The 23,476-nt window shown below is 46.5% G+C and overlaps 1 pseudogene; it reads left to right on the top strand.

The window, feature by feature from the left end:
• Positions 1-21,090: 21,090 nt before the first annotated feature.
• LOC142905838 (uncharacterized) lies at positions 21,091-22,759 on the top strand (annotated as a pseudogene).
• The last annotated feature ends 717 nt before the right edge of the window (positions 22,760-23,476 follow it).

Genomic DNA, 23,476 nt, shown 5'->3' with positions numbered 1-23,476 from the left:
CATTGTTGCAGCCCCGTTCAAAGTGGCCCATCTGGCCACAGCGGAAGCAGGACACCTGCCCCGTGGTTTGCGGACGAGAGGGACCCGACCGCCACCGCCTCTCCGACCGTCGATCGGCGGCTCCCCTCCCATGGCGGTCGTAGGTCGCCACCGCCGCAAGGCCGCCCTCTCCCTGATGCGTCGTCGCCGCAGCCGGTGCGGGAACCCCCACGCACGCCGCCACCGCGGGTGGTCGTCGCAGCGCAAGATGCATTTGAATGTTCTGCGCGACGGCCAACGACGTTCTTCTTGACTCCTCGGTAATGGCCAATGGAATGGCCAGTTCCCCCGCGAGGACCAACAGCCTCTCAAGGGCCAACGAATCCAGCACCCTCCCCTCCAATTCAGGGTTCGCAGCCCAAGCCAGCGCCAGGAGGGCGCAGCGGAACGCCATGGGGGATTCCCCCTCTTCCCGGCGACGCAATGAAAATTTGAGCCATGCGCTAGATGGTGGCTTAAACACTGCAGCCATATGATGGTAGGCTGACTGCAGCGTCGCCCTGTTAGCTGGTGGAATGGTGAGGAACGCTTGCAGTGCCCGTGAGTCGAGGCACGTAGGCAGCGCACATAACGCCTCCTCGGCGGGCCAGCACACCGACTGGTAAGCGGCGTCAAAACGTGCCTGAAATTACATCCAGTCGCCCCCCTTCGTGTCAAACGGCGCGACAGGGGGCAGCCGGCGCAGCCCCGGGTGAGCCGACCCCGCACCCAGCCCGGACTCACCAGTGGTGCCGCCCGACGGCGACTCGAAGGCCGCACCGGGTTGCCGAGCCCCGGCGGCCCCGGCACCCGGCGAGGACGCCCCCCCGGGAACCGCATCCACAGCTGCGGCGAGCGCCGCCATTGCGGCGTGCAACGCACCCACGTTCATGCCGGCGGCGACGTCCGGAGCGGCGGCACCCATGGGCGCGGCCATGACAGGTGTCATGGTGGCCGGTTCCCGCGTCGCAGCAACAATGGCGGCCGGTCCCAGCTTCGCGCTAACAATGGCGGCCGGACCTGGCGGCGCATTAGAAATGGCGCCCGATTGCCGCGGCGCATCCGGCATTGCGTTGGCAGGAATTATATTTTCGGCGAGAGCCGCGATGTCGGCGATTCCGCGGTTTTTGGCGAAAATCACCGCCCGCCGAGTGTACGCGGTCCCCCACCTCTGCCAACGCGACGGTGAGCTGCGCCATCGTGAGCTGCAGCATCTCCAGCCTGGCCGCGATGACGTGCCACTCGTCCGACGGCGGCGCGGCAGCTCCCCCGACTGCTGCCTCCTCCGGCTCCGACATCACCGGGGCCCCGGCCTCTGGGATCGTCGCCAGCTCTTCCTCGCCGACGTCCCTGTGGCCCAGGTGCACCCCAGGCGCCGGAATAAGACATTGTGGCGTGAAACGAAACCACTTCTGGCACCAGTTGTTGAGATGTAACAGACGACGCTGACATGGTTCTTAGGGGCGGATGCCAAGGTTTATTAAGGGCTACTGCCGGTAACTTATTAAAGGCTTACGCCTAACAGGTGACAACCCTAATATCTCCCCAGGGGAAAGGGTACTGGGAGGTCCCTAGCTCCACCCAGGCTATACGTGCTCTTCCCCCAGCACCGACCGAGGGGTCATCCAACTCGGCCGGCCGGGTGAAGTAATCACTCTAGCCTGGCGCTAATTCCCCCTACCCTGGATCCCGACTCCCTAACTCTCTCCGTTCCTGGCCCTTCGCGACGACCCCCTCTACGTCACAGGTTCCCCCTTATATATCTCCGTAACCTGACATCATCTATTCTCACCCCCATGAGTGACATGACGTCCTCCACTACTCGTCTACACTTGTGTAGTGGCATAGCGCTGGTTGCTGGACGTCAGAGGCCGTCCATAAATGACGTCACGCACCTAGGGGGGGGGAGGGGGGTCAGATATTTGTGACGATGTGTGACGAGGGGGGGAGGGGGAATTTGAGAAATGTGACGTCACGTAAAAATGCGCAATTTTAAATAAATATAAACACGTTATACTTAAATTTTGATTTAAAGCTTTCGTGACTGCAGTAATTCATATTCTTAGTTTTTTCGGTAAAGTCACGTTGAAGAGAAACAACAAAATAACAAAATATATATAAAACAATAAAAAATTCTCACGACGTTTCGACCATAACTCAAACGGTCATCATCAGGTGTGTCGGTTTGCATAAATTTATTTTGAAAACGGCATATTTATTTATATATATAAAAATAACGTTTGCGTCACGCGCAACGATGGCAGTTTGCCAGGACTAGTCCATCTATTTTTTGAAAAGAGGAGGGGGGAGACGAAATTTGTTTTTATGTATGCTGTCTGAAAGGCACTGTAAGCGTGAACAATCAATCAAGAACTGAAATGATTTATCAAATCTTTCCAATGATTGCTAAGATAGAATCCATCTTCTCGGTTGAAATTGTCTCTGTGTTTGTATATGTGGATAGCCTCATGAACGAATCTCTCATGGAAGCCAGATGGCTTACAAAGAACCTCCGTCTTGGAAAAGTCAATGGCATGTGAGCCTACTGAATTAGAACAATGATCTGCTACGGCCGAGGTGTTGGTCCTACCGTGTTTAAGGTCTGCTTTATGTTCACGAATGCGGTCCGAGATATGGCGTTTGGTTTCTCCAATGTAACTACTACCACAGAGGCAACTTAGTTTGTAGACACCAGGGTATTGTATGTCCGGAATCACATCTTTTACAGACGGAACCAGATCACGGATTTTATGTAATGTGTTGAAACGGACCTGGATCTTGTGTTTATTCAAGATTTTGGAGATCTTTTTTGTGATCCCAGCAATGTAGGGTAAAGTGATGGTTTTGAAAGGCTCCTCAAGAGGGTTCTTCTTCATGGTTTGAGTGATAGCTTTGCGGATTGTATAGTCGGAGTAACCATTAGCCCTAAGAGCTTGGTGTACGTGCTTGAGTTCACTGCTTATGTGTTCCTGGTCGGATATGCATTGGGCTCTATGATACAGAGTCTTGATGAGAGAATTCTTCTGTGATGGATGGTGGTGGGAATCCGGTTTCAGATAAGCATCCGTATGGGTAGCTTTCCTGTAGACAGAGTGGCTCATTGAACCATCAGGTCTCTTTTTAATTAGGACATCCAAAAAAGGTATCTTGCCATCTATTTCGACTTCCATGGTAAATCTGATGGCTGGGTGTATGGAATTGATGTGGTCGAAGAATTTGTCTAGAGCAGGCCGGCCATGTGGCCAGATGACAAAAGTGTCATCCACGTACCTCTTCCATAAGGTTGGGCGCAGAGTGGCAGTCTGGATGGCGTCAGTCTCAAATTTCTCCATGAAAATGTTAGCTATAACTGGAGAAAGGGGGGAGCCCATTGGGGTGCCCTCAGTTTGTTTGTAGAAAGTTCCATTCCAAGTGAAGTATGTATTGGTTAAACAGTGTCTCACCAGGGGGGGTACCTCAGTGTTTAGTCCTTGATGAACCAAGTCTTCAATGATTGCAATGGTGTCAGGTACAGGAACCTTGGTGAATAAGGAAACTACATCAAAACTGACAAGCAGGTCGTCTGGGGACAGGGAAATACCCTTGATTGTTGATACCAGGTGAGTAGAATTTTGTACCGCAGAGGTGGTCTTTCCAGTGAAAGGACGCAGGATTTCAGACAAAAAACGAGCTAGTTTGTAGGTGGGGGAGCTGATAGTAGAGACTATGGGACGAAGAGGTGTATCAACTTTATGTATTTTTGGTAAGCCGTATAATCTTGGTGGCCTGGCAGCAGAAGGTTTCAACGAAAACTGTTTAGATTGATCAATTAATGCGGTTGAATCAGAAATTATTTTGTTGGTTTGTGTGACGAGGCTGTTGGTGGGATCTCTTTTTATTTTTGTATAACTACCATCGTCGAGTAATTCTTTAATTTTGTTGTTGTATTCTATTTTATCCATGATAACAGTAGCATTGCCTTTGTCAGCTGAGAGAACTACAATATCATTCCTCTTTTTTAATTTATATAATTCAAAACGCTCATCTTTGCTGAGGTTGCTAGCTGGCATCTTAGCGTTTTTGAGGGTTGCAGCGATTTCAGATCTTGCTACGTCTGCAGCGATGTGACCCAGGCCCCTGAGAGCAACGTCTACTTGGGCAATTATATCATTAACTGGTATGTGTTTAGGTGTGACTGCAAAGTTTAGACCTTTAGCTAAAACGGATTTCAGACCATCGGAAATAGAACTGTTACTGCGATTAATTACGACTTTATTAACGTCTAACTTTTTGGTGTGTGGGTCCGGTCTTTTGTTTAAGAGGAGGTTAAATTTGGAAATCAGGTTTTCCTTACATTTGGTCGACATAGTAGCAGCTGAAGAGGCAGTCATATTGTCTACATGTTCCCAATCCGATGTGGACATTATTGCCGTCAATGATAAGTGTGATTTGTAGAGTGTCTTGTCTAACTGATCTAGTTCTGTGCGTATAAGTCTGATTTTTTCTGAGATAAGAGCTAAGCTAGTTTTGAAAAGAATTCGTTTCGCATTAGAAGAAGTTACAGTAGCAGAGGTGAGTGTAAATGCGATTGGTATTACCCCAGAGTCGCGGCATCTCTTCAGGAAGGTGAGAGACTCGATCAGCTGAGCTTTCTTATCCCGGAGTTTGTTGAAAGATCTTAAAGTTATGTGAAAACCCTCCCCGTAGAGGCGATTAAATTTTGATTTAAAGCTTTCGTGACTGCAGTAATTCATATTCTTAGTTTTTTTCGGTAAAGTCACGTTGAAGAGAAACAACAAAATAACAAAATATATATAAAACAATAAAAAATTCTCACGACGTTTCGACCATAACTCAAACGGTCATCATCAGGTGTGTCGGTTTGCATAAATTTATTTTGAAAACGGCATATTTATTTATATATATATAAAAATAACGTTTGCATCACGCGCAACGATGGCAGTTTGCCAGGACTAGTCCATCTATTTTTTGAAAAGAGGAGGGGGGAGACGAAATTTGTTTTTATGTATGCTGTCTGAAAGGCACTGTAAGCGTGAACAATCAATCAAGAACTGAAATGATTTATCAAATCTTTCCAATGATTGCTAAGATAGAATCCATCTTCTCGGTTGAAATTGTCTCTGTGTTTGTATATGTGGATAGCCTCATGAACGAATCTCTCATGGAAGCCAGATGGCTTACAAAGAACCTCCGTCTTGGAAAAGTCAATGGCATGTGAGCCTACTGAATTAGAACAATGATCTGCTACGGCCGAGGTGTTGGTCCTACCGTGTTTAAGGTCTGCTTTATGTTCACGAATGCGGTCCGAGATATGGCGTTTGGTTTCTCCAATGTAACTACTACCACAGAGGCAACTTAGTTTGTAGACACCAGGGTATTGTATGTCCGGAATCACATCTTTTACAGACGGAACCAGATCACGGATTTTATGTAATGTGTTGAAACGGACCTGGATCTTGTGTTTATTCAAGATTTTGGAGATCTTTTTTGTGATCCCAGCAATGTAGGGTAAAGTGATGGTTTTGAAAGGCTCCTCAAGAGGGTTCTTCTTCATGGTTTGAGTGATAGCTTTGCGGATTGTATAGTCGGAGTAACCATTAGCCCTAAGAGCTTGGTGTACGTGCTTGAGTTCACTGCTTATGTGTTCCTGGTCGGATATGCATTGGGCTCTATGATACAGAGTCTTGATGAGAGAATTCTTCTGTGATGGATGGTGGTGGGAATCCGGTTTCAGATAAGCATCCGTATGGGTAGCTTTCCTGTAGACAGAGTGGCTCATTGAACCATCAGGTCTCTTTTTAATTAGGACATCCAAAAAAGGTATCTTGCCATCTATTTCGACTTCCATGGTAAATCTGATGGCTGGGTGTATGGAATTGATGTGGTCGAAGAATTTGTCTAGAGCAGGCCGGCCATGTGGCCAGATGACAAAAGTGTCATCCACGTACCTCTTCCATAAGGTTGGGCGCAGAGTGGCAGTCTGGATGGCGTCAGTCTCAAATTTCTCCACGAAAGCTTTAAATCAAAATTTAATCGCCTCTACGGGGAGGGTTTTCACATAACTTTAAGATCTTTCAACAAACTCCGGGATAAGAAAGCTCAGCTGATCGAGTCTCTCACCTTCCTGAAGAGATGCCGCGACTCTGGGGTAATACCAATCGCATTTACACTCACCTCTGCTACTGTAACTTCTTCTAATGCGAAACGAATTCTTTTCAAAACTAGCTTAGCTCTTATCTCAGAAAAAATCAGACTTATACGCACAGAACTAGATCAGTTAGACAAGACACTCTACAAATCACACTTATCATTGACGGCAATAATGTCCACATCGGATTGGGAACATGTAGACAATATGACTGCCTCTTCAGCTGCTACTATGTCGACCAAATGTAAGGAAAACCTGATTTCCAAATTTAACCTCCTCTTAAACAAAAGACCGGACCCACACACCAAAAAGTTAGACGTTAATAAAGTCGTAATTAATCGCAGTAACAGTTCTATTTCCGATGGTCTGAAATCCGTTTTAGCTAAAGGTCTAAACTTTGCAGTCACACCTAAACACATACCAGTTAATGATATAATTGCCCAAGTAGACGTTGCTCTCAGGGGCCTGGGTCACATCGCTGCAGACGTAGCAAGATCTGAAATCGCTGCAACCCTCAAAAACGCTAAGATGCCAGCTAGCAACCTCAGCAAAGATGAGCGTTTTGAATTATATAAATTAAAAAAGAGGAATGATATTGTAGTTCTCTCAGCTGACAAAGGCAATGCTACTGTTATCATGGATAAAATAGAATACAACAACAAAATTAAAGAATTACTCGACGATGGTAGTTATACAAAAATAAAAAGAGATCCCACCAACAGCCTCGTCACACAAACCAACAAAATAATTTCTGATTCAACCGCATTAATTGATCAATCTAAACAGTTTTCGTTGAAACCTTCTGCTGCCAGGCCACCAAGATTATACGGCTTACCAAAAATACATAAAGTTGATACACCTCTTCGTCCCATAGTCTCTACTATCAGCTCCCCCACCTACAAACTAGCTCGTTTTTTGTCTGAAATCCTGCGTCCTTTCACTGGAAAGACCACCTCTGCGGTACAAAATTCTACTCACCTGGTATCAACAATCAAGGGTATTTCCCTGTCCCCAGACGACCTGCTTGTCAGTTTTGATGTAGTTTCCTTATTCACCAAGGTTCCTGTACCTGACACCATTGCAATCATTGAAGACTTGGTTCATCAAGGACTAAACACTGAGGTACCCCCCCTGGTGAGACACTGTTTAACCAATACATACTTCACTTGGAATGGAACTTTCTACAAACAAACTGAGGGCACCCCAATGGGCTCCCCCCTTTCTCCAGTTATAGCTAACATTTTCATGGAGAAATTTGAGACTGACGCCATCCAGACTGCCACTCTGCGCCCAACCTTATGGAAGAGGTACGTGGATGACACTTTTGTCATCTGGCCACATGGCCGGCCTGCTCTAGACAAATTCTTCGACCACATCAATTCCATACACCCAGCCATCAGATTTACCATGGAAGTCGAAATAGATGGCAAGATACCTTTTTTGGATGTCCTAATTAAAAAGAGACCTGATGGTTCAATGAGCCACTCTGTCTACAGGAAAGCTACCCATACGGATGCTTATCTGAAACCGGATTCCCACCACCATCCATCACAGAAGAATTCTCTCATCAAGACTCTGTATCATAGAGCCCAATGCATATCCGACCAGGAACACATAAGCAGTGAACTCAAGCACGTACACCAAGCTCTTAGGGCTAATGGTTACTCCGACTATACAATCCGCAAAGCTATCACTCAAACCATGAAGAAGAACCCTCTTGAGGAGCCTTTCAAAACCATCACTTTACCCTACATTGCTGGGATCACAAAAAAGATCTCCAAAATCTTGAATAAACACAAGATCCAGGTCCGTTTCAACACATTACATAAAATCCGTGATCTGGTTCCGTCTGTAAAAGATGTGATTCCGGACATACAATACCCTGGTGTCTACAAACTAAGTTGCCTCTGTGGTAGTAGTTACATTGGAGAAACCAAACGCCATATCTCGGACCGCATTCGTCAACATAAAGCAGACCTTAAACACGGTAGGACCAACACCTCGGCCGTAGCAGATCATTGTTCTAATTCAGTAGGCTCACATGCCATTGACTTTTCCAAGACGGAGGTTCTTTGTAAGCCATCTGGCTTCCATGAGAGATTCGTTCATGAGGCTATCCACATATACAAACACAGAGACAATTTCAACCGAGAAGATGGATTCTATCTTAGCAATCATTGGAAAGATTTGATAAATCATTTCAGTTCTTGATTGATTGTTCACGCTTACAGTGCCTTTCAGACAGCATACATAAAAACAAATTTCGTCTCCCCCCTCCTCTTTTCAAAAAATAGATGGACTAGTCCTGGCAAACTGCCATCGTTGCGCGTGACGCAAACGTTATTTTTATATATATAAATAAATATGCCGTTTTCAAAATAAATTTATGCAAACCGACACACCTGATGATGACCGTTTGAGTTATGGTCGAAACGTCGTGAGAATTTTTTATTGTTTTATATATATTTTGTTATTTTGTTGTTTCTCTTCAACGTGACTTTACCGAAAAAACTAAGAATATGAATTACTGCAGTCACGAAAGCTTTAAATCAAAATTTAATCGCCTCTACGGGGAGGGTTTTCACATAACTTTAAGATCTTTCAACAAACTCCGGGATAAGAAAGCTCAGCTGATCGAGTCTCTCACCTTCCTGAAGAGATGCCGCGACTCTGGGGTAATACCAATCGCATTTACACTCACCTCTGCTACTGTAACTTCTTCTAATGCGAAACGAATTCTTTTCAAAACTAGCTTAGCTCTTATCTCAGAAAAAATCAGACTTATACGCACAGAACTAGATCAGTTAGACAAGACACTCTACAAATCACACTTATCATTGACGGCAATAATGTCCACATCGGATTGGGAACATGTAGACAATATGACTGCCTCTTCAGCTGCTACTATGTCGACCAAATGTAAGGAAAACCTGATTTCCAAATTTAACCTCCTCTTAAACAAAAGACCGGACCCACACACCAAAAAGTTAGACGTTAATAAAGTCGTAATTAATCGCAGTAACAGTTCTATTTCCGATGGTCTGAAATCCGTTTTAGCTAAAGGTCTAAACTTTGCAGTCACACCTAAACACATACCAGTTAATGATATAATTGCCCAAGTAGACGTTGCTCTCAGGGGCCTGGGTCACATCGCTGCAGACGTAGCAAGATCTGAAATCGCTGCAACCCTCAAAAACGCTAAGATGCCAGCTAGCAACCTCAGCAAAGATGAGCGTTTTGAATTATATAAATTAAAAAAGAGGAATGATATTGTAGTTCTCTCAGCTGACAAAGGCAATGCTACTGTTATCATGGATAAAATAGAATACAACAACAAAATTAAAGAATTACTCGACGATGGTAGTTATACAAAAATAAAAAGAGATCCCACCAACAGCCTCGTCACACAAACCAACAAAATAATTTCTGATTCAACCGCATTAATTGATCAATCTAAACAGTTTTCGTTGAAACCTTCTGCTGCCAGGCCACCAAGATTATACGGCTTACCAAAAATACATAAAGTTGATACACCTCTTCGTCCCATAGTCTCTACTATCAGCTCCCCCACCTACAAACTAGCTCGTTTTTTGTCTGAAATCCTGCGTCCTTTCACTGGAAAGACCACCTCTGCGGTACAAAATTCTACTCACCTGGTATCAACAATCAAGGGTATTTCCCTGTCCCCAGACGACCTGCTTGTCAGTTTTGATGTAGTTTCCTTATTCACCAAGGTTCCTGTACCTGACACCATTGCAATCATTGAAGACTTGGTTCATCAAGGACTAAACACTGAGGTACCCCCCCTGGTGAGACACTGTTTAACCAATACATACTTCACTTGGAATGGAACTTTCTACAAACAAACTGAGGGCACCCCAATGGGCTCCCCCCTTTCTCCAGTTATAGCTAACATTTTCATGGAGAAATTTGAGACTGACGCCATCCAGACTGCCACTCTGCGCCCAACCTTATGGAAGAGGTACGTGGATGACACTTTTGTCATCTGGCCACATGGCCGGCCTGCTCTAGACAAATTCTTCGACCACATCAATTCCATACACCCAGCCATCAGATTTACCATGGAAGTCGAAATAGATGGCAAGATACCTTTTTTGGATGTCCTAATTAAAAAGAGACCTGATGGTTCAATGAGCCACTCTGTCTACAGGAAAGCTACCCATACGGATGCTTATCTGAAACCGGATTCCCACCACCATCCATCACAGAAGAATTCTCTCATCAAGACTCTGTATCATAGAGCCCAATGCATATCCGACCAGGAACACATAAGCAGTGAACTCAAGCACGTACACCAAGCTCTTAGGGCTAATGGTTACTCCGACTATACAATCCGCAAAGCTATCACTCAAACCATGAAGAAGAACCCTCTTGAGGAGCCTTTCAAAACCATCACTTTACCCTACATTGCTGGGATCACAAAAAAGATCTCCAAAATCTTGAATAAACACAAGATCCAGGTCCGTTTCAACACATTACATAAAATCCGTGATCTGGTTCCGTCTGTAAAAGATGTGATTCCGGACATACAATACCCTGGTGTCTACAAACTAAGTTGCCTCTGTGGTAGTAGTTACATTGGAGAAACCAAACGCCATATCTCGGACCGCATTCGTCAACATAAAGCAGACCTTAAACACGGTAGGACCAACACCTCGGCCGTAGCAGATCATTGTTCTAATTCAGTAGGCTCACATGCCATTGACTTTTCCAAGACGGAGGTTCTTTGTAAGCCATCTGGCTTCCATGAGAGATTCGTTCATGAGGCTATCCACATATACAAACACAGAGACAATTTCAACCGAGAAGATGGATTCTATCTTAGCAATCATTGGAAAGATTTGATAAATCATTTCAGTTCTTGATTGATTGTTCACGCTTACAGTGCCTTTCAGACAGCATACATAAAAACAAATTTCGTCTCCCCCCTCCTCTTTTCAAAAAATAGATGGACTAGTCCTGGCAAACTGCCATCGTTGCGCGTGACGCAAACGTTATTTTTATATATATAAATAAATATGCCGTTTTCAAAATAAATTTATGCAAACCGACACACCTGATGATGACCGTTTGAGTTATGGTCGAAACGTCGTGAGAATTTTTTATTGTTTTATATATATTTTGTTATTTTGTTGTTTCTCTTCAACGTGACTTTACCGAAAAAACTAAGAATACGTTATACTTAATTAAACAGAATTGTTATAACAACACTAATTTTGATAAATTTTCATTATGAACTTTAGAATTTTGAAATGTATTAAGGTCACCTTTTATTTATAGTATAGATTATATTAAAATGTTAAACATAAGAACCGGAAGTCAAACTACGTCACATTTTTATAGAGAATAATACTTCGTCAAGAAGAGGAAGTACAAATATTTTTTTATGCAGTCGTTATATTAAAAACGCTTGATAGTTTTGAATAAGAATATTAAAAATGTAAGTATTATTATTCCTGTCATATCCTGGTAGCGGGTAGTTTGTGATAAACTACCTCAGGGCGTGACGACCCTGCCTTACGCGAGTCCTAGGCACAGCTGGCCCGGCTGTCAGTACCTGGTAAGGGCCCCTCCCAGGGTTACGCAGTTTTCTCACTGCCTTGTGAGTGTCTCGGGAGAGTCAATGGCTAAGGGAGTTAACCCCGACAGAAAATCAGGAGTGGGGCCCCTCAGGCGGTTTTGTGAGGCACTGCGGCACATTCCCGGCAGCCCCTGCAGCCAAACTGGTAACAAACGTCGTGCTACGCACTCCTTTGGACATCACCAGCAAGGCCGAGGGGGGGATCCTGACGCATGGGCAACCCAGGATTTCCAGAATAACCTGCCCGGGCTTTGCGCCAATAAGAGGTGCAAAAATGGGGAGAGGACACTCCTCAGCCACCTAATCGTGGCCAAGAAACATGGATGGCAGCAGTCACCGGTTATAAGCTCATTTTATATTGGCGTAAAAAATGGGCGCCACGGGTTGCCTTCGTCGGTGGGAGGGGTCATTGCACCCCAATGGATAGCTACCGCCCGCCTCAAGCTGGGCAGCCCCCGGCCAATAAGGTGCTTTCCCGCCACGGCTCACCTGCTCCAATGGGTGCTTGGAGCTTATGATTCATCACCAGACAAGTGGGCTGCAAAACCTGCACCAGACAAAAGCAAAACAAAACGAAAGAAGGTTGCAACCCTTCATTTTGCAAGCTGGAATGTACGTACAATGTGTTCTGGACTCTCGGAAGATCTATTGCAGATTGGGGACATCCGCAAGACTGCAGTTATCGACAGGGAGTTGGCGAGACTCCATGTCGATATTGCAGCACTGCAGGAGACCCGGCTTGCTGGCAGTGACTCACTACGAGAGAGTGACTACACTTTCTACTGGCAAGGAAAACAGCAGAACGAACCAAGGCAACATGGTGTTGGGTTCGCCGTCAAAACACACTCCTTGGCATGATAGAACCACCGACTGCAGGTTCCGAGCGGATTTTACTCATGAGATTGCTCACTGCTTCTGGCCGTGTAAACATCCTGAGTGTCTATGCCCCAACACTCTACTCACCTCCGGAGATTCATGATCAGTTCTATGAAGAGCTTCACAATATTATTCGCAAAATCCCCAGCTCTGAGCACATGTTTCTGTTGGGAGACTTCAATGCAAGGGTTGGGGCTGACCACGACGTGTGTCCCGCATGCCTTGGCTATCATGGCATTGGAAAGATGAATGCCAGTGGCAAAAGACTACTGGAGCTTTGTTCATACCACAATCTCTGTATCACAAACTCATTCTTTCTCACCTCACAAAACCATGCCATAAAGTGTCATGGAGACATCCAAGGTCTCTTAATTGTCACCAACTGGACCTCGTCATCACCCGACGAGCCTTTCTCAACTCGGTACTAATCACACGAAGCTACCAAAGTGCAGTCTGTCACACCGATCACTCGCTGGTATCCAGCAAGGCCAGACTTCGCCCCAAAAAGATACACGGACTCAAACAAAAGTGCTACCTACGCATCAACTCTGCCAAGACATCCCTCCCAGAGCTCACTCAATTATTCCAACACAGCCTTGAGCAGTCCCTACACGACACACTGGATGGAAGTGTGGAGACAAAGTGGGCATACATCAGAGACGCCATCTTCAATGCAGCCATCAATACCTTCGGCAAGCAGACAAGGCGGAACACAGACTGGTTTGAGGAACACCTGGCTATATTGGAACCCATCCTCCAAGCCAAACGCATGGCGCTCCAACCACCTGCGACGCTACATGGCTTGCCGCATGCTCCCCCCTCGCCCGACTCCTTGACTCCTCCCCCCCTAACACCCTATATAAACACGTTGTCTCTGAAGAACTCTCTTCATACGCTGCAGTGGTTTTGCTGGGGCGGTCATACCTGATGACGGATGCTTGTGTGTGTAGGTCCACATGGTAGTGACGCTACAAGTCACTACACAATCATTAGTTCACGTTGCCAACGTGCAGCGACTCTCTGTGGCCTGATGCATTTGGGCGGAATAATAATTGATTCCTGCTTGCATAATACAGAGTGGCTGCGCAACATAACTAGCGAAGTATGTGTGAGATTTCTTGCAAATCCTATCACTAAGCACGGATTGTATTGATGGACAGTACAAGTCAAATGGAATCGACCGATAAGGATTTGAAGAGCGAGGAATGATGTCATCCACTTTCAAACTTTGTGCTGCAAACAGAGATGGGAATTTATTAGATGCTCCATCTGTTGTCTGTTCTGGTATTTTAATACAGGGCCTTTTCAAATTTAATCAGCTTCCGATGGGGCTCCACTCCATGCTGGCTACGTTCCAATGATTGATGGAGTTGGTCCTAGCTGGACTGCAGTTGGACTCATGCTTGATATACCTCGACAATGTTATCGTCTTCAGCCGTACGTTCAAAGAACATCTTGATCGGTTACATGCTGTCCTCAAAATGTGTGCGGCAAATCTCAAATTTATGCCCCAAAAATGTCACCTCCTGCAAAAATCCACGCGGTATCTCAGTCACATTGTCAGTAAATTGGGCATTGCAACGGACCCTGAGAAAACAGCGTGTGTTCGGACTTGGCCGACCCCCACGTTGGTGGGGGAGTTACGAAGTTTTATTGGATTCACGTCTTATTATCGCTGTTTTGTCGCCGGGTTTGCTACCATTCCGAAACCCCTCCATGCCTTGACGGCTAAGGGTCAGAAGTTTAATTGCGCACAATTTATTATTTTTTGCGCATAAAATACTAAATCGTGCACACGATATACTTAATCGTGAGGGGTTTAATTTTTTTTAATTTCCATAAGGGAACTCCGTAGTTAAATCAAAGATCCTAAATGGTTAAATTCAGTCACTCATGGTTCATAGTCAGACAATGGCGAAAAGAAGCATGACATAATTTTCTGGGTACAAAGAACTAAAATTTCATGGAGGAATAATTAATTATGGAGGATGCGTTGGCTATTGTACGCTTGCCGAATGACGTATATTTAGTAGGTATTCCATGATAAAAAAATGGCTGTTTGATATCTTTGTACCCAAAAACTTTTCTCTCTATATTATGTTATCGTAATATAATAATAGTATAAAAAATTTATACTTATTTTTTAAATTAATATTTAATAAACAAATGTGTGTGATTTTAAATCCTGTAGATTGATATGACAGGAATAATAGTACTTACATTTTTAATATTCTTATTCAAAACTATCAAGCGTTTTTAATATAACGACTGCATAAAAAAATATTTGCACTTCCTCTTCCTGACGAAGTATTATTCTCAATAAAAATGTGATGTAGTTTGACTTCCGGTTCTTATGTTTAGCATTATAATATAATCTACTCCCAGCCTGATACACCACCATTACTCGTCGTACCGGCACTGTACTCAGTCTTAAACCTCCCCCTCTCCTGGCATCACAAAAGGAAAAAGATGGTTATCTATCGGCTTAACTCATGCTAATCCCCTGTCCAACCACCTGCGACGCTACATGGCCTGCCGCATGCTCCCCCCTCCCCCGACTCCTTGACTCCTCCCCCCCTAACACCTTATATAAACACGTTGTCTCTGAAGAGTTGTCTTCATACGCTGCAGTGGTTTTGCTGGGGTGGTCACACCTAATGACGGATGCTTGTGTTGCTTCCGAAACGTCGTGATTTAATATAGTTGTTTTCATTTATTTTTTCTTTTATTTTTTACCTACGTGACTTTACCTAAAAAAACAAAGACTAACATACCGCTTGCTCACCTAGGAAAGGCATCGCTGAGTCTCGATTTTTTTAACGAGGGTCTTGCAAAGTTTTGGCAGTAGGGGTGATGTTGCTGCTGTATGTGTGACGCCAATTAAGTATAGGAGCCCTTGAATATCGTGGGGTTACATTCTTGGAAAGTACCGCCAAAGCCAAAACCGCGATAATCAACCAAGGCTTGACTTTCAAACACCCGACTTATGAACACCTGTACTTACGAAGCAGCTTCGATTATTTTTTTTACATCAACTTAAAACCCAAACTCGCACTTGCAAATTGAACCGCGGAACTATTTTGTTCAGCGGAGCATTCCCCCAAGTGAGTGTGGGGAGCGGTAGTGTAGTAGCGGTTAGCGCACTGTGCTACGAATCTGGCGACCCGAGTTCGATTCCTACTCACGGCCAATACCAGTGATGATTATCTGAACCGGTCATGGGCCTCCCCTAAGTGGACTCAGCCTTAAATGAGTACCTGGTGTGGTGTATAAACATCACCACTGGGGAGACAAAGGCGACAGGGCGTTGTGTTGGCCAACCACCCCGTGTACCGTGCCGGCCTTCATAGGTGCTACTCGCTAAAAGCACTTGCCCCAACAGTCTGTTTAAGCTATACAGGGGATCTTTGTCTTTGTGTGTACGTGAGTGCCTTCGTCAGTGTGTGTGCAATTATGGTGACTTATTGTGCCCCTTCTGACAGACAAGCCAGCATCAGGACTGAATGTAAGTGAACATTTTTTCTTCTATTTGTTACCTTATTTTATGTTTTATTTACTAATAAAGTATTTTTTACAGTGTTATATGCAAACGTACAATAGTTCTTATTTATGAGTTTAGCAATGCTTCCCTTTTTTGTTGAACTGTAACACATTCATAGCACTGATCGTGTGGGCATTTAAATATAGTACATTACAGTACAGTATTTTAGTCCGACTTATGAACCGTTCGACTTACGAATGAGTCTCGGGAACGAATTATGTTTGTAAGTCGAGGACTGCCCGTACTTTAGCCTTACCTAAATAATGGGGATAGGTACACAGAAACCAAAAATGTACACATCACAATTAAAATGTGTACTGCACAGTATACCAAGTAAACAAAAAAATATTGAAATAAACTTGTAAAAACCAGACATAAAAACATTCCTACAGAATAAAGTCGTAAAAAATTACTGTGCACGGCCTCCTCTACTTACGAACGAGTTAGGTTCCAGAGGTCTGTTCGTAAGTAGATTTGTTCGTAAGTCTAACTTTACTCCTGTCAATTCCAAACATGTACGGCATGTACACTAAACACGGGAAATGGCTTTAAAAGTGGTATAATCTCCTGTAGATGTAGGTGTCACTGGTTCTGCATGTTTTGCAGATATAGATGCCACCACCGCCATCTATTGCGCGACAGTTTAACTTAGGAATCTCAGTCCGAATAGGCAACTGGACATACGGACAGGTTTGTTCATATCTCTGGAAGTTCGTAAGTTTAATGTTAGTAAGTAGAGGAGTTCCTGAACTTACCGATGATGATGATCCAAAGCAGGTGTGTGTGTGTTTTTCTGGTAGTGGGGAGCGGTAGTGCTACGGTTAGCGAGTTACGCTATGAACCCGTCGAGTAATGATTATCTGAATCGATCCTGGTCCTCCCTAGAACTGATGTGTTAACATCGCCACTGAAGAGACAAAGGTGGCTGGGCATAGTGCTGGCCACCCACCCTCTCGTGTGTTGTGCCGGTCTTCATTGGTTCTCACTAATAGCACTTGTCCCAACAGTCTATTAATAGACAATACAGGAGGTATTTGTCCATGAGATGATTGCATGGCAAAGATTGAGGTGTGACTGACTGCCTCGTGTCCCTCGCCTGCCCGGCCCCTGCCCTACGGCATCAACCAATGATGCAATTTTCCGGGTACATTATACCCGCAAAAGGCCAAAATTAACCCCTGGGATAGCTAAATTGGTATACAAAGAGGTTGCCCGCAATAGGTCGAACCCTCGAACAATAAACCCGTGATATTTAAGGGTCTCCTGTACAGTCTGTTCTCTTGTAACGTGGTAGTTGCATTCCTGAAGAGCACCATGTTATGGAAAAATCGCGTGATAAGGAATATATAATATAGGGTTTAGCACAGTGCGCAACAACACGTGAGATGCGTATGCAGGCTGAACAAAGACTGAGGTGCGTGCATAGCAATCTGGAAGCATCCATCAGCAGCATCCTGCCTTGTGTGATGCTGTACAACCACTAATTCATACTCGCGTGACGTACCGTATTTTCCCGCATATAGCCCGCATACGCATATAACCCGCAGACGCATATACCCTGCAAAAATAGCGTTTTGTGTAAAACTAATTTCAGATAGTCCGCACCTCCATATACCCCGCATGCATTCATATATTTAACGTCGTTACCACAGCTTAATTCTATCATTAATACGAAGTTTACATTTGTAATACATTCCACTATCAATTGTTAACATTAAAATAATAACGTGCACAAAGAAAACAAACTAACCGGAAACAATTGAACTTAAAACAGTAAATAAGTAAAAAAGTAAATATCCAATGAATAAGTAACACATTACTGGTAAAAGTAAGTACAGTGTTAGCACTGGTAGATTGCGCACTGTGCAGATAATACAGGCACTACGGTATCACCGTTGCCTCGCCCCCAACCCCCCCACCTCTCTCTCCCCCCAGCTGCCCCAACCCCCAACCCCCACCTCTCTCTCCCCACAGCTCTCCCGTCGCCGGTAAACAGTGCGCGCACTTCAAACATTGTTTAATTGTACAATCAATTCATTTAAAATGTGATAACATGTGCTATTTTAGTGTGAGTGGTTTATTCATCAGTGCTTTAGTAAAAGGTAAGTATTGCATAGTGGATAGTCCTGCCATGAAAACATTTAACAAGTTATGACGTGTCACACGTGTAAAATATTTTTGGGATAACCCGCACCTCCTTTGTAAAAAGTGGTATACCCCGCGGGTTATATGCGGGAGAATACGGTAGTTCTGTTCACTCAATCACGTCATATCCAATTTGCATCCTCGTTATAAAAAATGTATTCCCTTATACATTCATCATGTTATGTCCAATTCCTGTTATGAAGGGATGTGTTACAGGAGAACAGACTGTACTGTAATTGCAGGTAATGTTAGTGTTAGGGGCTAAGGGAGGGTTTCTCAAACTCCAGTTCTCGTGACCCCCCATCATGCTGTCTTTACACATTTACCAATTTACTCCTCCCGATTCAAATACAAATTAGCTTGTTCCACCTTGCACTCGCAGAATTATTGTGAAACAGGTCACATATGATGCGCTTATCATTAATGCTCTGTTCTGATTCAAATTAAGTTTGAGATCTCCGTGTGTGTGTGTGTGTAGACTTGTGCACGTCTTTCCACACGACGCTTCTTTAATTGCTAAGCGTGGCATGTGGGACGTGTTTGGCAATCATCGGGCGTGTGCAGTGTGGAACGAGTTCATTTTGAATGGGGAGTAAATTGGTAAACGTGGGTAGACGTAGTGTGTGTCTCCAGAGCTGGAGTTTGGGAAGCCCTGGCATAAGGTCAAGATTTAGGGTTAAGGATTAATGTTGTGGTTATGTGTCATGCTTGGGTGGAAATATTTATTATTAGTACTGACTTGAATATAATTCTTTATTGGGGTGACGAAAACCTGATCGCATTCAACTAAAAATGAAATCCAGTCAGTGATAATATCACGTGAGACTTGTACTTGTGTAGGGGTATTGTGGGAAGGAAACACAGTGTGGGAAGGTAACACAGCCACACCTTGGTGGCTACAACCACGTCCGCTATAGCCCCGCCCTCAGTGGTGTATGGGTATAAAGTGCGGGGTAGTGTGTTGGGGCCAAGAATGAAGAACCAGTGAAGAAGGAAGGCCGGCTAGATAGACCCTGGGACTTCCCTGACCGCTGTCCTTTTGAGGGCCGGCAGGGTAAGCCAGTGGTGCGGCCCCAGAGCCTCAGAGCCGGAGCCCTTTTAAGGGTCGGTCTGGTTGGTGGGGTGCCGTGATCTGTGCTTGACCAGGGCCAGATCAGATAGCCTCCTCTAGCACCTGTAGCTGGAGGAACTGGGAGCACAGGAATTAGGCTAGATAGCCTAGGGGGTGTCCCAGTGTGAATATGGGTGAAGGGGCCGTTACTCCTTCCAGTGTAACCCGTGTTAAGTTGAATAAACAGTGCTGCCTCTACTCCACCGTCTCCGTGTCCCGTGAAGCCACTATAACTGGTGTCAAAAGTGGTCTTTATAATGGACACAAGACGGACAAACCGCTCGCAAGAACCTGGGGAGGAAGACGACTCTGCTGGGACAGCGCCAGCGGACTTGGCCGACGATCCCGAAATGCCACAGGCATCCCAACAGCCGCCGCAGCTGGAGGAGTGGCCGCCGTTAGGGGACGGGTTACGGGCGGCTCACTCCCATCTTGCCGAGCTGCTATACGCCATGGCATCCACTCTGGAAGAAATTAACCGCACGAGGCTTGAAGTGCCGATGCGGCATGGTGAAGAACGCCGGTCAACGGCCGTTCCCGCCAGCGCACAGCCGCCAGAATTTGGATTCGCCGCCTTGGCAGTGTCTACTACAGAGATTGGAGGGCCACAGCACCACGTGGACAGCGGGGGCCAATCACCGGCCGTAACGTTATCACCGATGGACGTTCGCCACCAGGACCAATCGGCAGGCACAACATCATCAACTGTGCGACCGCCAATGCGGACCCCCATCCCCTCCAGCGATGACAAAAACGACGGGAACAATGCGCAGCGGCAATTGGAAACGGAGCCATCATTCCAACAGCGCTTGCCTGTGTTAAAAAAATGTGTGTCCGACGGGGGCGACTGGGGGGCCTTTGAACGTCACTTCCTCGCTCATCAAAAGATGTCCGGGTGGACGGACAACGAGGCGCTGCGTGCCTTGCCAGCCACGTTGGATGATGGCGCTCTCGCCAGCCTCATCACGGCCCCCAAGTCGGCGCGTGCTACACTGCAGTCGGTGCTCCGAGTCCTCGCCACTGTCTACGGGCCGCCATCAGACTGTCGCCAACTGTTCCACGAGTGGCGCAGGGGCCAGAAAGAGTCGCCGCTTGCGTATCGCACGGCTCTCCTGGCCCTTGCAAAAGCGGCTTTCCCGCGCATGGACTGCGAGGGGGTGGACGCGATGGTTCCAGGAAAACTTCTGGCGCTGGCTCAGGACCTGCAGATCGTTGTCATCGCAGCGGACGACGCGGACATGTGTTCCTTGCGGGCAGCAAGAAACATACATGCATATCTGCTGTCACAACGCCGACCACCTCTCGTCTCCAATGGTGCAGCTACGGTGTGCGCTGGGACGTCAACCATCCCCTCGTCCGAGGAGATCTTCGCTGCGGGTCGCCCTGCAGAGTGGAGATCTGGAGAGAGGCCAGCTCGAACGACATCGAGCCACCAGGAGCAACACAATATGGCGGGTGCACTCGTCACCTGCTACAACTGTGGCCTCAAGGGCCACGTGGCTTCGGGATGCCGGGCGCCGTGACAGCAACCGCCAGGACCCTGGCCACACGGCGCTCCAATCTACAAGCCTTCGCATCAAACTCCGGCAAGTCGCGGCACCTCACATGCTCGGCCTGTGCACACACCTGTCACTATCTCACGCGCTTCGATGTACGGATCTCGTGGCACGGCTGCCGGTTCGTCGGGTTGCGGCGGGGTCGAGAGGGCGCTCGGGCCGGGTCAGTGGTCTGAATTGGCTCACCGAGTTGTTGCTGCGTCGGCGGGTTCGTCCGTTGTTGCGGGTCATATTGTTGGGGTTGAGGTGCGTGTCCTTGTCGATACGGGGGCATTGGCAACTATTGTGTCGGATTTGATCTATACTCCCCGTTCAGAGCCGCCCCTTGCTGCCAGTCGACGTTCCGTGTAACGCAGCAAACGGGGGTTCGTTGGGTATCATAGGCCAAATCCGAGCACAAATTTGCATTGGGGATATCAAATGATCTGGGCCAATATTAGTATCATCCTCGCTGGCGGTTCCGTGCTTGTTGGGGACAGACTTTTTGGCCAAAATGCCGATTAAAATATTGATTGACCAGGGATGCATTGAGCTCCCTTTGGGCCGACGTATAACGTTCCTGCCTTCCCCCGTCACCTCAACGACGGCCTGCACGACGATACAGGCATTCATCACTCATACTATGCATGTGCCACCGGGTGCGCAAATGCTCGTACCTCTTCGCTTGCATCGACTTTCGCGCCGGGTGTTTCGGACCACGGCGTTCTGTTAGGGCCCTCAAAGGCTGGGGAAAGCGGGCTGGATTTGGTGGCCGCTCAAACGATTGTGAAGGGGAGCGATGACCCATTCATCATGGTCCTTAATGTCGGGGTGCAGACGGCTGTGGTTCCTCAGGGGACCGTGCTTGCACACGCGACGCAGGTACCCGTAGAAGAAACGGTTATGGGGCATGTGGGGACCGATCCTCCAACTCGGCCACGTTCCATTGAGGACGATAGTTGGATGGATGCACTGTGTTCAGGAACGAACGATTTATCCGATTCCCAGCGTGCCGGATTACGGAACCTTTTGATTGAATTCGCTGACGTCTTTAGCAAGCACAAATATGATATTGGGTGCACGAATTTGCTGCGACACCACATCAACACGGGTGCAAATGCCCCAGTACGTCAGAATCTTTTTCGGTTGAGCCCTGCCGAAAAGGATCATGTTAAAACGGCTGTGGACGACATGTTGGCTGCGGAAATTATATCTCCTTCTACCTGTCCATGGGGGGCACCCATCGTGCTTTTTGAGATTTTGTGTGGATTTTCGTCACCTTAAAATCTCGGTGGCCGATGCATATCCACTCCCCCGAATGGACGAATCTCTGGATGTTATAGCAGGGGCACCATTTTTCTCTACATTGGACTTGTCAAGATTCTGGCAACTTCCATTGGATGACGAGTCCAGACCAAAGACTGCATTCCGTACACCACACGGCCTATTTCAATTTAACTGGTTGCCTATGGGATTACACTCCACTCCGGCGACATTTCAGCGCCTTATGGAACTGGTGTTGGCTGGCTTACAATGGGACGTTTGTCTGATCTATCTGGACAATGTAATTGTATTTAGCAAAACGTTTGATGAACACCTTTTGAGATGGCGCACCATGTTCCTCAAAATGCGTGCTGCAAATAAAAAATTCAAACCACAGAAGTGGCACTTGCTCCAAGAATCCGTGCGGTATTTAGGGCACATCGTCAGCCGATCGGGCATATCCACCGATCCCGCAAAAACGCAGTGTCAGCTCCTGGCCGACCCCCACCTCGGTGGCTGAGGTCAGGAGTTTCATTGTGGTCGCATGTTATTACCAGCGGTTCATTGCGGACTTTGCGACCATTGCTAAACCTTTACATGCCCTGACAGCAAAGGGAGTGAAATTTAACTGGGGCCAGGTCGAGGAGATTGATTTCCGTTCCCTTCGCGACGCTCTCATGGGGGCCCCACCATTGAGCTACCCCGATTTTTCCGAACCCTTCCTGCTCGATACGTACGCCAGAAATACGGGTATTGGGGGTGTACTCTCACAAGTTGTCAGTGGTGTGGAGCGCGTTGTGGCTTACGGCAGTAGGATCTTGTCTCCGGCGGAGCAGAGATACTGCGTCACCCGTCGAGAGCTGTTAGCCATTGTATTTTTTATACAACAATATCGGCCATATCTGTACGGACGGCACTTCACCGTCCATACGGACCATGTGGCATTGCAATATGCCTTGCGGGTGGAACAGCCTTCGGGGCAATTGTCTCAATGGCTCAAGGTCCTTCAGGACTATGATTTCACAACCAAATATCAGAAGGGTGTTCGACACACGAATGCGGACGCGCTGTCTCGCCTGCCACCCGCCTCAGATTGTGCTTGTCTCATGGGATCGGGGCATTGTAATCCGCCAGTTGACAGCCCCGCTTTAAATGTTCCGATTCTTGCTGCCGTCACCGAGGACCCTTTGTCTGCGGGTCCTATCGAGCAGGGGGGAGAGGACTCCTTGCTGGGATT

Source organism: Petromyzon marinus, chromosome 59 (assembly GCF_048934315.1).
Source record: "Petromyzon marinus isolate PM22_M1 ecotype Great Lakes invasive population chromosome 59, UKy_Petmar_22M1.pri1.0, whole genome shotgun sequence".
In the NCBI taxonomy this organism is placed as follows: Eukaryota; Metazoa; Chordata; class Hyperoartia; order Petromyzontiformes; family Petromyzontidae; genus Petromyzon; species Petromyzon marinus.
Note: the sequence above shows the minus strand (reverse complement) of the source record. Positions and strands in the feature narration are given on the sequence as shown.